A 16,124-nucleotide genomic window follows, 5' to 3' on the forward strand; every position below is an offset into this window, starting at 1 on the left:
GATAATTCTGTTCCCAGGACCTTGTTGCGGTCAACTTACAATACGAGGTGAATGGTAACAGGAGAAAAGTTATAGTTGCCTCTGCTTATAAGAACTAAGGGATCTGGTAATGTATGCAGAAGTAAGTGGCGTTGAACTTTTAATAGGTTATGATGCGAACGCTCAACATATTTGTTGGGGCAGTAGCAAATGCAATCCTAGAGGAGAGAAGCTGTTTGAATTTATCACTTCAGCTGATATGATGACCGCGAACGTAGGGTGCGCCCCTACGGCACAGAGCTTTGGAAGAGTCATTGGGAGAACTGAATCTAGTTTTCGCAATGCCTTACAATTCTCAGATCCTCATACATCCGTTTGATAGAAGATATGATGTTATCATGAAATGAAACTGGGACGAACCAGAAGAATGCGTGTCAGGACGTCTTCTACACCGATGATTCAAAAACAGAAAATGGTTCTGGAACAGCAGTAAACCTCTCGAACAAAAACGAGAAGTGGGCTTTTTATTTAGGACTATACACAATGGTTATTCAGGCTGAAGTGTATTACATCCAAAGGGCGGCAATCCCATCCGACCGGTTGAAGGGCAGGCGCATCACAATCTGTGGCGATAGTCAAGTTGCATTGAGGGCGTTGAATAGTAGTACTTTGATCACTTCAAAAATCATTCAGGAATGCAGAAACCGATTGAACTCTGTTTCTATAATCAATACGGTGGAATTACTCTGGGTATCGTGTCATTGTGCTGTAGAGGGAAATGAAATCTCGGATGCCTTAGCAAAAGAGGCTTCAACTTCCCCCATGACCGGACCGGAACCAGCAATTGGGATGTCAGTAGTATTGGCAGCTGCAATCAAAAACTGGGAACAAGCTTCCCATAATGACAGGTGGCGAAGTCTTAATGCTGCTAGACACACCAAACTTTTCTTAACAAAACCAAGCAAACATACTGCAAAGTTAATCTTGTCGAAAAGCAGGAAAACTTACAGAAGTAGTGTGGGCATTCTGACTGGCCATAATTCACTAGCTAGAATAGGAATTATCCAAGATGATACGTGTCCATCCTGTAATGAGGAAGCGGAATCCACGGAACATTTTCTATGTGAGTGCCCCGCTTTTGGACGCATCAATCATCAGATTTTTGGTGCTGATGTGCTCCAACTATAGCTGGCACCATCATGTCCACTAACGGAAATCCTGCCATACATAAACAAACCTAGGATATTCCGTTAGACGGGGGAATAGAATATAATAGACCACAAAGGTCTGATTGCTCAGAGGCTTTGCCTCTCCCCCACCTCAAACACACACACGTTAGAGTAACCACTTCAATGTAATAGTTATTTTCTACGTATTTAAAACTACAATAACTTTAGCATTGACGCTAAGAAGAACTTTCTAATATTGTACCACGTTTTATGATCTATGAATATTGTAGCAAATTATTAAGGAGGGTTTTCCAGTAAATTTTTTGAATTTAAGTAAATTTACTACAATTAATTTTATGTTAGCACATACAGTTACTCAAAAAAGTATCCGGACAATGGTTAATTTAGAATTGTAATGCGAAAAACATAGATTTGTAAAATAGTAACATAATTTCGTTTTCCACGATAATAATATTTTATAGCAACACTTTCGAATGAGCGAAAAAAAATCATCATTTCGTTTTAGTACAGTTGTTTTTCTGAGAATTTATGTATACATGCTTGTTATGAAAGTCAAAAAAGTATCCGGACAGCGATGAATTCTTGGAAAATGCACAATATTGCAACTGAGTTTTCTTTTGATTTAACATGGTGATTAAACATTGATTAGTAGCGCATTTAATTCTTCTGTGTATACACACGTTTAATAAAGATGGGTCGGAAAACGCGGGAGATTAGTAGTGATGTTAGAAAAGTTATTATTGATCTTCTCAAGGACAATAAACCGATACGAGCGATCGCGGAAATCGTGAAAGTGAATAAATCGACGGTTCATGAAATAATTACACGCTTTAAAAAAACGGGTTTCATCGATAAGAAAGGGCGATCAGGCCGTCCACGAAAGTTTAATGACCGAGAAGAAAGATGGATCGTGCGGAAAATGAAAATAAACCCCAAACTAAGTGCAGTTAAGTTGAGAGCTCAGGCGGAAAAGAGGTTTGGTAAAGTTACAAGTGTCGAAACAATTAGAAATATTCTTCAAAAGAATAATTTCCACGGTAGAGTTCCCAGGAAAAAGCCCTATATAAGTAAGCAAAATCGGCAAAAAAGGCTACGGTTTGCTATTGCACATATAAATAGGTCTTACGATTTTTGGAAAACCGTTATATTTGCCGACGAAAGCAAATATAACATATTTGGATCAGATGGAAGTAATTTTGTATTTTGGCAGCCAAATACGGAGCTGAATTTGAAAAATTTAAAGTGCACGGTGAAACATGGCGGTGGTTCTCAGTTGGTATGGGGCTGTATGTCAGCAGCGGGAGTTGGCAATTTAAAGTTTATAAATGGGAAATATGACAAATATCAGCATCTCACAGTCCTTAAGGAAAACTTACTTCAAAGCGCAAGGAAAATGCAAATGGAGCATTTTTGTTATTATGAGGACAATGATCCCAAACATAACTCCTACGTTTGTAGACTTTGGCGGCTGTACAATTGCCCAAAAGTGATAGATACTCCGGCGCAAAGTCCGGATCTAAATCCAATAGAGCATTTGTGGGAACATTTGAAAAGAAAAATTCAAAACTGCGAAATTTCAAGTCTAATTACACTTAGAAAAGCTTTGAAGGAAGAGTGGGCGACGATCAGTCCACAATTTTGTGAGAAACTTGTCAAATCGATGCCTAGTCGACTAAGGGAAGTAATAAAAAATCCAGGAGGTCCAACAAGATATTAAATTTTACATTAAAGGGGTAAGTTTCCTTCAAACGCTTTCTGTCCGGATACTTTTTTGACTTTATTTTTTGTAGCGTTCTTAACAACGGAGCTATTTTATTTTTAAACCGGATACTGAGAAATTTTTTTTTTTTGGAAATTTATTATAAACCAATCAAAGATAAATATAACAAATAATCATTAAGCAAATGTGCCACAATTGTTTATATTTCTTTGAAAATATCTATACAACGGTCATGTCCGGATACTTTTTTGAGTAACTGTATATTTAAGACGAGGATTCAATATTCAGAAAAATTCAGAATTAATTTGAAATATGTTTAGGGAGTAGAGTGGAGATTTGCCAGTGCTATACATAGACGTTAATTATTAACACTGTCATGTTATCTTCATAGCATTTTGGTCCCCAGCCTACATAAAAGGGGAACTTTAAGGCGAAGTACTTTATACTATTCTCAGTGAAACAAAATGCTGGGAACAGGGAAAGCTATAAATATAGTTGCAGTTACTCATGTATATTTAATACTAGCTGATCTCTCTTGCCAACAGGTCCCGCGACAGGCCGACTAAGAGAATGCATACAATGTCGTTAAAAACAAAAAACCACAAATACTTGAATGCACAATAAATATTGGAACCCTCAATGGAAAGACAGAGGGTTTTCTGTTTCTTACGGAAAGTACTAATCGAGATCTTTCATTTAATCCCCAACATGGCTACACTCGATGAAAAAAAAATTACACCCGCTTTTCGTAGCCCCTTAAATTCCATGTAGAACGATATAACTCGCTGTATACATGAGGGATCACAGTTCCCACCTTTCCATCAAATTTCGTGTCAATCGCCTTAGTCATTTCTACGAAAAGTGCATGTGACAGACAAACAGAGGAACATACATACACTGAAAGGAACCTTAAAAATGATCTCATTTACGAAGAATCGTGGAATTAAAAACACGATCTATAAATCGTTTTATACAACCGCCGGGGTCACTACGCCTGCTAAGCGGTTCATCAATTAATGGCTTTGGCTTGAAATGACGAAGTTCAAACGCAGTGGTGGCCAGTGAAAAGAAACGATTCTATGTCGATGATAAAATGCGAACAGCGATCGAGTGGTCCGTTGGAAAGAATATCGAACATTTCAGTTATGTTAGCGGCAAGAGTGGTACTTTGCTTACCAATCGACGGGACGGGTAGATATCGGGCATATTTCGAGCATGTTGTTCATTCTTCACTTTCACAAGCACTTTCGATATTTGGAGTAATTTCATCTGTCAGCATAACTGAAGTCGGGGAAGCAATCAAATGACATCGGAAAAAGCAACAGGACCTGACGACATCGCATTTGAACTCTGGACCAAACACTGTAGCTTCAGCAGAAACATCATGAGAAGCATCCCGCTCTTTACATTGCATTTCCCGAACAAGAGAAAGTATTTGACTATGCAACACACAAACCTTTCCAGTGTACTCTATCAGAAGAACTGGTGTGCAGGCGTGAACTGTTCTACTACGATGCGAAAAATAAAGTTCGAAGTGTGGCACGGGTGTCAAAAAAAAAATTGCGAGAGAGGCGCAACAAGAATTCACTTGAAATCCTCGCGACTCCATCCAAACCAACCCTCTGACCGAGACGAGTCGACCCGATTTCTGAACGAGACAAAGGCTCCATGAAAGCGGCCATAGATCCGATCAAATACCAATCGATTATGCAAACAAAAACGGAGGAGTAAATTTTACAAACGACGCTGACACAAGCACGCACAAAGTTGTGTTAACAATATTGCGAATTATTAGTGCAAAAGCAATGCAATGAAGACAAAACGTTCGCAGCAAAATAAAGCGCTAGTGGTTACCACCTTAACCTGGTTTGGAAGAGCTCAGTGAAGAAGGCACCCTGGGAAAAAAGAGCGAAACATGAAGTGGTAGTCAAACTCCAAGTCGAGGAGGACCGAATGGAGAAACTAAAATTCCCTAATAGAGCTCCTTAAAATATCATATGGAAAAATGGAGGTGGCGACTTCTGCTATATGTCCTACATTTAACGCCTCAGATTTTATAAGATAATACCACGGAAAGGCTACCTTTAACGAAGAATGTGAGCACTCTCTGCCTGCCGTAGACTCGCAGAAGCCTGGAAAGGCCACAAGCAGGGGACCTTTGAATAGACAATGAAAGGGGATGGTCCCTCTCCTATATCTTAACCTAATCCAGTCTAATACAGGTTTATTCTCGTGTAAGAACCTTCCTCCGGGCGAAATAAAAAATCGTTTCACTACCGCAACTCTAATAGCCAAGAGACATAGGAATATTTCTCGTCCAGTGGAAAATATAAAAATTGGTTTTACTAACAATATCCTCATAATTAGGATGATCAAAGTAGTATTTTCCGCCCAATGGAAAACACTTAAACCGTAAAAGACCTAATAACCATCCGGTATAATTTATTGACCTTGTATTTCCTGTTTTTTAGATACCATGGAGGGCATTATCGAGATAATAACATGAAATAAGCTGATCCCGTTCGTGAAGTAGACCGTTGGTTTACCAAAGTAACAATATCAGTTATGACGAATCAGTGATATGGCCCATGTTGCAGCAGCGATGATAGATTGTAATCTCTTCGATAAACAGGGCGCGATAGCGCTGAGTATACTTCTCGTTCAGGTAGATAGGGTCGGATTAAGTACACTTTTCTGAGCTGGGTATCTTTGGCTATTTAGCTCAGCGTTTAGTAAGAACGACCTGACGAAAATGCGAAAATAGGAAGATATATTTGAAGGAGACTTTATCGACGTAGTCTCCAGGGCTAAAAAAGAAGGACAAGAAGCAGTACACCGTGCTGATAGAAAACTGTACTCCTAAAGCCATCTTTGCAGTCACGAAGACAGCGGTTAGAGTTATTGTGAAGTGCATGAAAAAACATTTCGCTTCATCTACATAGAGCAGATTGTGCTCCGCTCTGGCCCCAATTACATTGACAGGATCAACACGCTTCTGACCATTTTAGAGTAGTATGCGGAGTTGGAATCACCGCTTCACCTACTCTTCCGCGATTTCGAGAAGGCTTTCGACATTGTCAACAGGCAGTATATTTGGGGTGCTCTACATAGGAGTTATTATCAGATTGACATATCTATGATGTCGCAAAACGTCTCATGTTATATGGAGTTAAAATTTCAAAGGAGTTTCAGGTCTAAAGCGGAATCCGAGAGAGTGGCATCCCTTCCCCCATATGACAAAGTCGAATTTTGTTCCCGATATTACTCCTTCATGTTATCACCAACATTCTTTATGTAGGTTTGCGCAGAGGACGCGGCGGACTCCAATGGATCGTGAAAAACAGGAAATTGCGAAAAAAGTTTATCAGTAATAGGCTTGCCAAAACGACACCTAATGCCGGGTTCAGTCACGGTTTAGAGCAAAAAGATCCACAGTTGATGCTGTCATGGATGTCGTAGTGGCGGTTCATTAAACGGAGCGAACTGTCGTCGTTCTCGGCGCTTGATGCCATTTCATAAAATGGACACATATGCTAGGCACACTAGAAAATTTATTTCACCTAATAACGTTCCTTACTTCATGAGGCGCTAGAGGGCTGGCGTACGATAGAAATTACTGTGATGCTACCATAGAGATCCATCTTAGTCTGCCGGATTCATCTTAGCCTGCTATGAATCGGAATGCTAGAAGACGTGATCGGCTATGCAGATGATATAGTGGCACTTAACGCCGCACGCATTGTTTAATCGGCGAAAAAAACCGAAGTAGTTATTCTGACTAAAAAAAATCCATGCGTTTTGTATCGACCTCCGAGTTGATTGTAAAATCAAAACCAACGATTAAATGCCTTGGATTGACGCTCGACTCAAAATAGGTTTTTGGAGCAAATCAGAGCAGCCGCAGGCAAGGCTTTAGCAGAAATTTCGATCTTAAGCAGTGACAAACGCTGGAGGTCCTACCCCTAATGACTACACACCGACCGAAGTAAACGCTTCAACTATTTTTCACTGCATATTAGACTAAGCATATGTCGAAAAATATAAATGTTATTCAAATTAACCTAAAGCATGTCAAAGCCTCCTCCTATCTGGTGGCAGCGAGGCTAACAAAATTGCAGGACTACTACATTTTACTGGTGCAGAAACTATAATCTCAAGACGTTCAGAGGCAACCATGTTGAGATTGTGCTGTTCCCAGGAGCCAATTGCGGTCATCTTACAATAAAAGATTAATGCCGGGTGGAGAAAAAATCATAGTTGGCTATGTTTATTTATCGTACGATTCTTTGTGTTCTCCACCAATGGAAGAGCTAAGAGTTAGCTAGAATTGAATACACGTTGGCAATGCTAAAGGAGGGTATAAAACGTTTAGAGCGACTACTAAAAAATATTTTTCTAGCAAGTCTTGCTTTGGGTTAAGTGCCTCCCTTATGAAACAAGGTTAATGAAGTCTCCATACAGAAGCCTGGGAAAAATTACTATTCAAATCCAAAGAACTTCAGACAGATCAGCTTGACATCTTCTTGAAAGGTTTGGATAGTCTGGTTGAGCGGGACATTCATAGGCCGACGCTTAGGTCACACCCAATAAATGAAAACCAACATGTTTACTAACGTGGAAAGTCCTGTGAATCTGCTCTTCATCCTTTGGTTTCAAAGATAGAGGATGCAATTCTGAATGGTGAGTACGCGATGAGGCTGTTCTTGGACATTTAACGGGGATTTCGCCAGAGAGCATGGTGTCAATGATATTTTAATTGGATGGGTCCATGCTATGCTAACGCAGAGATTGCTGTATGCTGAAGTGGGTTTTGATCGCTACTTAGAAGTAGAAGCAGCGAAAGGCTGCTTCCAAGGGGTGTGCCATTGAAATTGGAGTATGCTGTTCGACTCTCTGGTATCCGAATCGCAGAATTTTCCAATCACCGCAAAAGCTTATGCTGATAATGTGGCTGTGCTTGCTGTCGGGATCACGGAACGGTGTGTAGAAATGCACAACGTCCCGTTGATTGGATTGACAGTTGCTGCTTCAAGCATAGATTTTCAGTTAATCCAAACCACGCTGGTATTCATGCCTGGCGAAAGGAGGGTAAACAAAAGGGGGGGGGGATCCGTCCTCGAACTTTTATCGAGGGCTCGTAATAAAAAATTCATTAAAGCAAATGGATAATATGGAGTCCGGCATAATAGACCCATATAAAGTTCACCCCGGGTCCGCATTTCCTCTCTACGGCCCTGCTGCTATGCCTCCCAGAGATGAGGGGCATAACACTTCGACTCTCCGAAGTGAAATATTTGGGAGTCACTCTGGATAAAAAGCTTCTTTAGTACAATCATGTAGCGGTAAAGCTGAAACGAGCTCCCACAGCTTATGCGCTGTGTAGACAAATTTTTGCCACGATATGGGGACTCAAGCCTCATGTGGCAATGTAGATATACGTTGCTATCATTAGGCCAATATCCGCTTATGCATCCGCAGTGTGTTGGCTTAAGGCGGGACAAAAAAACTTCGACTGTAAACTAGCGGCACTGCAAAGAACTCTGTATCTGGGTATTGCTGGTACGAAGAACACGACATCCGGCGCAGCTCTAAATGCACTACTCAATTTGCAACCCTGGCTATATTTATTCAAACCACTGCAGTGAGAGCAGATCATCGATGGGGAAATAACAGACCTGAGATACTCAAAGCATTGAAAGAATTTTTGGAAAACTGAACCCAGTTTTTACAATGCCTTCTGTTTTTCGTTATCGTCAAATGTACAGAGAACTGGGAAGCCCCAGACGAATACGTGTCGGGATATATGGAGGACTTCTACAACCATGGCTCAAAAACAGAAAACCGTTCTGGTGGAACTACACTGGGTTGGCACTTAGCGTATATTACCAGAAACACAAAACACATAGGCGTCAAAGCCTGCCCGAACAGACTGGACACTTGTTGCAAGCTTAACAGATATTAGTTATTAATGTTTTACGGTTAGGAATGTTTAGTAGTTATTGAGTTGATAATATTTAAATTGAAAACAAGAACTAACGCGATGATGCATGTTTTTTGTTTTTTAGTCGTTATCGTAGTTGATGATGATGACCAGGATGCATTATAAGTGTTAGTATACAAAAGGATGAATTCCGGGAAAAACAGGATGCATTGTTGAACCGAGGGTGTTTGAAGTCCGGAAAACCAAGATTCAGTATTCCTTCGGGCTAAATAAAAGGTTGTCTGCAACCTCCATTCGAAAGGCCCCAGCCCAAATCAGAAAGCCTGTAGCAACTTGACGCATGAATACATAGAGACTGCTCGGTAGATTAAAGGTATCTGACACACTGGATCAGGTATTTCTCCGCAACTCTACTAACCATTGCGAACCATTGGAGCATCGAGAGACAATGAAGAAATTGAAACTTTATATATTATAATCTGACCCTAGCCTCCTTAAAGAAATATAAAAGGTCACTAGTCACGCAAACATCTCTACTCAGAAAGATTTGTTGAAGGTTACAAAACTTATTTTATCATCTACACTTAACCCGAAATCCGGCATAGTCCTTATACTACAAAATTATGTATTCGTTAGTTTCTCCAACCATGCAAGTGTTACTACTACTAATCTACGTTTCCAAACCTTTTGAGAAAAACTTTGTTATATGTGTGATTGGTCTGAAGGCGATTCAGTAATTTTTCTTCGGAAGCTGTGAGCGTACGTGTAGCCTCCGGTTGAATTATGGGTAAAGCCGCATGAATGTTAGAGAAAAATGTGCCTTTGACACGTGATATCGTGTAGGAGTGTTCCTGAATTGCCTTCAGAACATCTGCAGGGGAGGGTTCGATCAAACTTGTGGGACTAGAGCCCAGAGCCTTACGGGTCTCTACATGGGCGAGTTTATTTCATGAGTGTTCCGCGTATGTCGGGCACCATAGAATTTTAAAGACTGGAAAAGGGGTTCAGAAGCAAGGGCATGTATTTTGCCAACTAGGTGATGCAATGCGATCGTTTGTCAAGTAATTTACAAGTATGGAAAGTGCCTGTAATGATAGCAACCTTCTCCCCACCCATCCTGAAAGCCACCTTGATGACCTGAAGCACGACAAAAAGTTCAGCTGCCAAAACCGAACTGATATTCAAGGAAAACATGAGACTTACGTCCCATCCGAACCAACCACCGCACAGGCAGACCCACCACACATGGACGCACCATCAGACCCCAGGACCAGAAAACCTCTTGATTTGAGGCCCTCCACTGCCCTGCCACACGCAGCCGTTACAGGTGACGGAATAACCTGAATCTTATTAGAGATTGCGTGAATAATATTGGGAATTACAGTGTCAAACAAGCTCCGAAATCATTTATAGAGCGAGAAGAGGCCATTTTCAGCATCTGGGCTCTGGACCAACAAATAATAGGTTTTGCGATTTCTTTCATTTAATTTAAGGTCTTTGGCTGCCAGGAGAGGCCTTCTGAAATGCGGAGGCGACTCGTTGGCCAAAATCTGGTGCTATGGAGTGGTTCTGGTCAGCCCCAAGTATTTTCTCAGGATACAAGCAGATACTGAGTTGAACTTATTTTCAAAATATTTTTGGGCGGATTCATAGTGGACATAGCGGCATACTCTATAATGGACCTTACACACAGATCTATGGAGATTGATGGCCTTACAGGTTGTAAGACTCTAAGGAAACCATTTGAAAAAATAATCAACCTGCCTGCTTTTACGGTTGTAGGAATAATGGAGTTAAAGTGGTCTCCGATCGAATTCGTCACTGCCTTAAAATGTGGTGGATTTGACTTAAGTAAGGGAAAGATTATTAATTTTAATGAGAAGGGGTGTTACTCTGCTTCTCTTGAGGATATAGATTGGGATTTGGTTATGTTGATTGGTGGGCCCAATTTTCATATGCATATACCTCCCTTTGCAATCATTTGGAAGTCTACAACCAACCAGTGGCCAAAATGAGGAAATCGTCCGCAAATTGGAAGATGGGATGTTGTCATTTCCAATTTGAGCGCTGCCCAGTCCCAGTATACCTTTTGTTATCGAAATGTGTAAAAGGATATCATTGATGCAAGTAGACGTCGATTTGCCTGCCGAATAATCATAGGAATTAGCAGGCAGGATTTTGTATTCATCAATGAAATTATTGATATGAACCTTGGTCATGGAGTTAAGCTGTTTGGCAAACATGTTAATGAGAGCCATAAGGCACTAACTGGTCCAAAGTTCTGCATCCTTAAGTGCTTTTGGAATGGGCACCACCAAAATAATAGACCAATCCTCAGGACGACTCAACTTGCCCCAGATGAGGTTAAGCCCCTGAAGCAGTGCAGAGTATGTTTCCGGTGCCAACCAGCGTACCACCATACCACGGGCGGAGCCACGCTTGTGCCTTAGCAATGCAAACGCGAGCGCTTCTAGAGAGAAGGGCTGAGAAACAGTGTGATATCTATCCGGAAGAGAGGGGAAAGGGGGCTGTACTGTCTAGCCAGAAAATCAATATGGGAACTTGTCGCTAAGGTAACCACGAAAACCCTTCATGGATTTCCAGAAGGACTTGACATTTTTCATCACAGATAAGTCAGACCAAATTTCACGCGAACGCCTCCGCTTCACGCCAGCAACAACCATCTTCCACAGTCGTTTGGCCTCCTCAAATAGGAGAAAATATGCGGTGCTGGATCTAGCCCTTCGGCCGGCCCATGTGGTTACTGCAATGTCTAATTGCATAAGCAACTTCCCTTTTCAAAGCGTTAGCAAGGGCAGTAGTATCTGCTAGAGGCTCTAAGTTGCTGATCTGCGCCTTTAACCTATTTGAATCTTAGATTTAGGAGAAACATTTAGCACTTGCATAGAGATACAAATGGGAGTGTCGGGACTATTAGATATTTTATCCATAATCGGAGTCCACTGCCAACATTTACTAGCAGAATTAGCAAGAGCTATGTCTACAAACGAGCCCAATTGATTAGGCATAGGCGGTGGGTTGAAAAAAGTGGGTAACCTATTACTAAGCAAATTAAATGAGGAGTTGAGGACAGAAGCTTCCGGTTTCATCCTCTTGCCATTACTGAGGTAGTCACCCAAATTTTTGGATCTAGCATCAAGATCCCCAGTGATGAGTACATTGTTATACTTGTGATGAGGCCACCTAAGACCGTGATGAACTCCCTGTTCGAGATACTGGGAGGGAGATAGATAAACACGATCACGAAATTAGAAGTGAGGTTGTATGTATCATAATCTGAAAAATAGTTGACTTGACGAAAACGAATAGACTTGCGGAATGCGAAAGTGACGCCACCACAGCTCTCTTCTACAAACCTTGCTATTATAGTAAAACCCGAAATAAACTTTGAGTTCCTTGCAGCCAAGAATATCGAAATTGTTGCTATTAGCATAAAATTCTACGTTTGATTTATTTGCCCTTGAGGTTTGAATATTATACTGAAGTATTTTACCATTTCTACCAAGGGAAATTAAGTGACCACATTCCAAATCGGTTTCGGTAGGTAACTTGACGATGTCAGAGACTTTACTCTTAACTTTCTAACTATTTGATTTTATAACAGATTCAATGGGCATTAGCTCATTTCACTCTGGTACTTCGTTACTACAACGTCCAAAGGATATTCATAGACAGTGGGCGTTCGTTTGAAAACATTGGGAGATGTTGTTGCTGGGGCCTTCTGCTGGGCGGTCTTCATAAACTAGAAACAAGCTTTCCATAATGACAGGTGGCAAAGCCTAAACGCTTCTAGATACACCAAACTTTTCCCGTCCAAGCTTCTCCAGTCGGAAAGCAAGAAGACATGCAAAGGTACTGGCATTTTGAATGGTCATAATTCACTAGCTGGGCATATATTCAGAATAGGAATTGTACAAGGTGATACATGTCCCTCATGTAATGAGGAAGCGGAAAATCTATGTGAATACCCTGTCTGTGGACGCAACAGACATCAGACCTGTAGTGATGATGTGCTCCAGTTGCCACGGGGAGCATTATATCTACTAATGCGATACATAAAGGAATCTGAGATATCCCGTTAGACGGGGGAGCGGAGTATAATGGGCCACCACGGTCGGAAAAGCTACAGACAGAGAAGGATGAAGGCGAGTCTCCCACGCCTAAAAACGGGACAAATTGTACCAAATGGTCCTCCAGGTTGGGGGTTGGGTAAGGCTGACAACCCTACACGGAAAACAACATGTTACGAAGCCACAACAGGAGCCTCGGACTGGACGCATAACACAACGGCGAACCCAGTAACGACAAAGGAATAACGATTTGGGCATTTTCTCATGGAACGTGCACACCCTGTACAGAGATGAAGCTGCCAAGCAGCCAGTCGATACCATGCCTTAATACAGGGCTCATTTAACAGCGTTACAGGAGATACGTTGAACAGGGACCGGTTTCCTGGAGAAGAGTCGCTACACCATATATTATAGTGGCAATCCAGTAAACCATGTGCTCGGAGTTGGTTTCTTAGTCAGCCAAAAAATCAAGCCTGCTGTTATCGGCTTTGAAAACGTACGCGAACAGTTTGCACTCTACGCTTACGAGGTGGCAAATTTAGATATATAAGCCTCATTAACGTTCACGCTCTTACAGAGGAGACTGCACAGTCAGAGAGGGATATCTTTTACGAGGCAGTAGAACGAAGCCTCGAAGCCTGTCCTAGATATGATATCAAAATCATACTTGGGAATTTTAACAGCCAAGTAGCGATGAAGCCCGTATTCAGGCGATATGTTGGCTCCCATAGCTTACATCAAAATACAAATGATAAAGGACCGCAGATTATTCAATTAGCAGGGTCGCACGAAATGGTTGTTGGAAGTACCTGGTTCGCGCGGAAAGCGGTTCATAAACATGCGTAGGTCTCTCCAGACGGGACCACTTTCAACCAAATTGATCACGTATTGATCGAACGCCGCCACCTCTCAGCCTTGATGAATGTCAGAACATATAGGGGGTCCAATATAGACTCGAACCACTATCTGGGTCGCATTATGCTCCGAGCTCGAATAACAACACCACCCAGAATCCCTTCCAGAAGCCATTCACAACACAGCTCTCCGTAACACCTATAAGAGAGAAATGGATGCCGTAATAACCGCAGTCAACAGAGATCCTGGAGATGAAGCATCAACAAATGATCTTCACAACCAACTACAAAACGTTACCATAAATAAGGTCACAAACATACTTGGCCCCAGCCGTATAAAGAGTCGGAATTTGACGATGAATGTAAGCTAGCAACGGAACGGAAGTTTTACTAACAAGTCAGCAGGATGAAGCCTTACACACATCAATGTTCATCCTGCCGAGACAAAGTGGGAAATCTGATTTCCGACAGAATGGGCATATCGGAGCGATAGGTTGAGTACTTTGATAAAGTACTGAACAACCAGAACATCGGCGAGTTGGAGGTCCCGTCAACTGAAGACGACGCTTAAAAATCGACGCTTAAAAATCATAAGTCGCCAGGAGCCAATGGAATTACAACCGAATTGGTTAAATATGGAGGCGACCGATCACACCAAGTGGTTCATCACCTGGTGCTCAAGGTGTGGGATAGCGAATCAATGCCTAAAGACTGGCAACGAGGCATTATCTGTCTCATACATAAAAAGGGAGATATCACACAGTGCAGCAATTATAGAGGTATCAGGTTGCTGAGTACCATCTATATGATGTTCTCCGCTATCTTGCTGGGCTGGATAGCCCCATACACCCAGAACATCATTAGCCCATACAAAAGAGACATCACTTCAGGCAAATCAACAACATATCAGATTTTCTCTCTGCGACAAGCAATGGAAAAATTGTTGGAATATGGACATCAGTTGCACCATCTATTCATCGACTTTAAAGCCGCCTATGATAGCATGGCCAAGGTAAAGCTCTACACGACCAGGAGAGAATTTGGTATCCCGGCAAATTTGATAAAACTGACTAGGCTGATCCTGACCAATGTGCAAGACCAGATAAAAGTAGGAGGATCATTCTCAAGACCATTTGACATCAACAACGGTCTACGACAAGGGATGCCCTATCATGCGTCCTCTTTAACCTGGCCCTCGAGAAAGAGATCCGAAATGCTGAGGTAAATGCAACGGGTACGATCCTCTTCAAGTCCACTCAACTACTGACCTATGCTGAGGATATCGACATCATGAGAAGAATCACCCGAGACGTACAAACTGACTTCATCCAGATCGCGCAGGCGGCGCGAGATCTCGAGCTGCACATTAATGAAGGCAAGACAAAGTACATGGTGGCAACATCAGTACCAAAAAACAACAACCACAAAAAAAATAAAGATGGGAGACTACAACTTTAGGGCTGTTGATAATTTCTCCTATCTAGGGTCAAAAATCACAACCGATAACAGCTACGATGATGAAATCCGGGCACGGTTTTTGTCAGCCAACAGAGCCCATTTCAGCTTACAAAACTGTTCCGGTCGAAACGTCTCACCATGGGGTCAAAGCTCTTACTGTACAAGGCAATGATCTTGCCAGTCCTCATGTATTCCTCGGAGAGTAGGGTTCTTAGCAAGAAAAATTGCGAACTCTTGGCCGCGGTCGAGAGAAGAATCCTCCGAAGAATTTTTGGCCGCCTATATGAGGATGGACGATTCCGTAGCCTACATAACGACGAAATCGATGAGCGATACCATGACCGTCAGGTTGTGGATAAAATCCGGCTCAATAGATTACGGTGGGCGTATGGCAGATGGGTTAGTGTTGGGTATTACGTTCGGGTTCTTCTTTCTGTGAAGAGCGAGCTTAATTGGTGCAGGAACTAGATGGCAGGATTCTCTTTGAGCTGATGACTCCCCTTCTCCTCCGTTAGAGTGCTTTAAACTGAAATGCACCTAGTGCACCTAGCCACCAAGTACCTTCAGACACATTTCAGGTGCCGAGGAAGAATGTAATTTTTGCCTGAAAACATGGGATATCTTTCAACAAATCAATCTGAATTTATCTCCCGCGGGAAAATATTCTTAATTGTAAGGAAGACAAATAGTGTAACGTTTTTTAAGAATACCTGTTTAAAGCAGTGAATTGCCTCCTTAAGGTGGGCGCGGATTGTTGGCGTATTTTCGGTTTTTTTTTGTGAAGATACGCAAGGATCAGAGCCCTCAAGCTACAAGTCTTTAGGCTTTCGCTTGGGCGACTTTAATGTAGAACAGAAAATGTTTGAAGCTATGGGCTCAAATGTTACTCAA

Source organism: Hermetia illucens, chromosome 3, assembly GCF_905115235.1.
Source record: "Hermetia illucens chromosome 3, iHerIll2.2.curated.20191125, whole genome shotgun sequence".
Classification (NCBI taxonomy): Eukaryota; Metazoa; Arthropoda; class Insecta; order Diptera; family Stratiomyidae; genus Hermetia; species Hermetia illucens.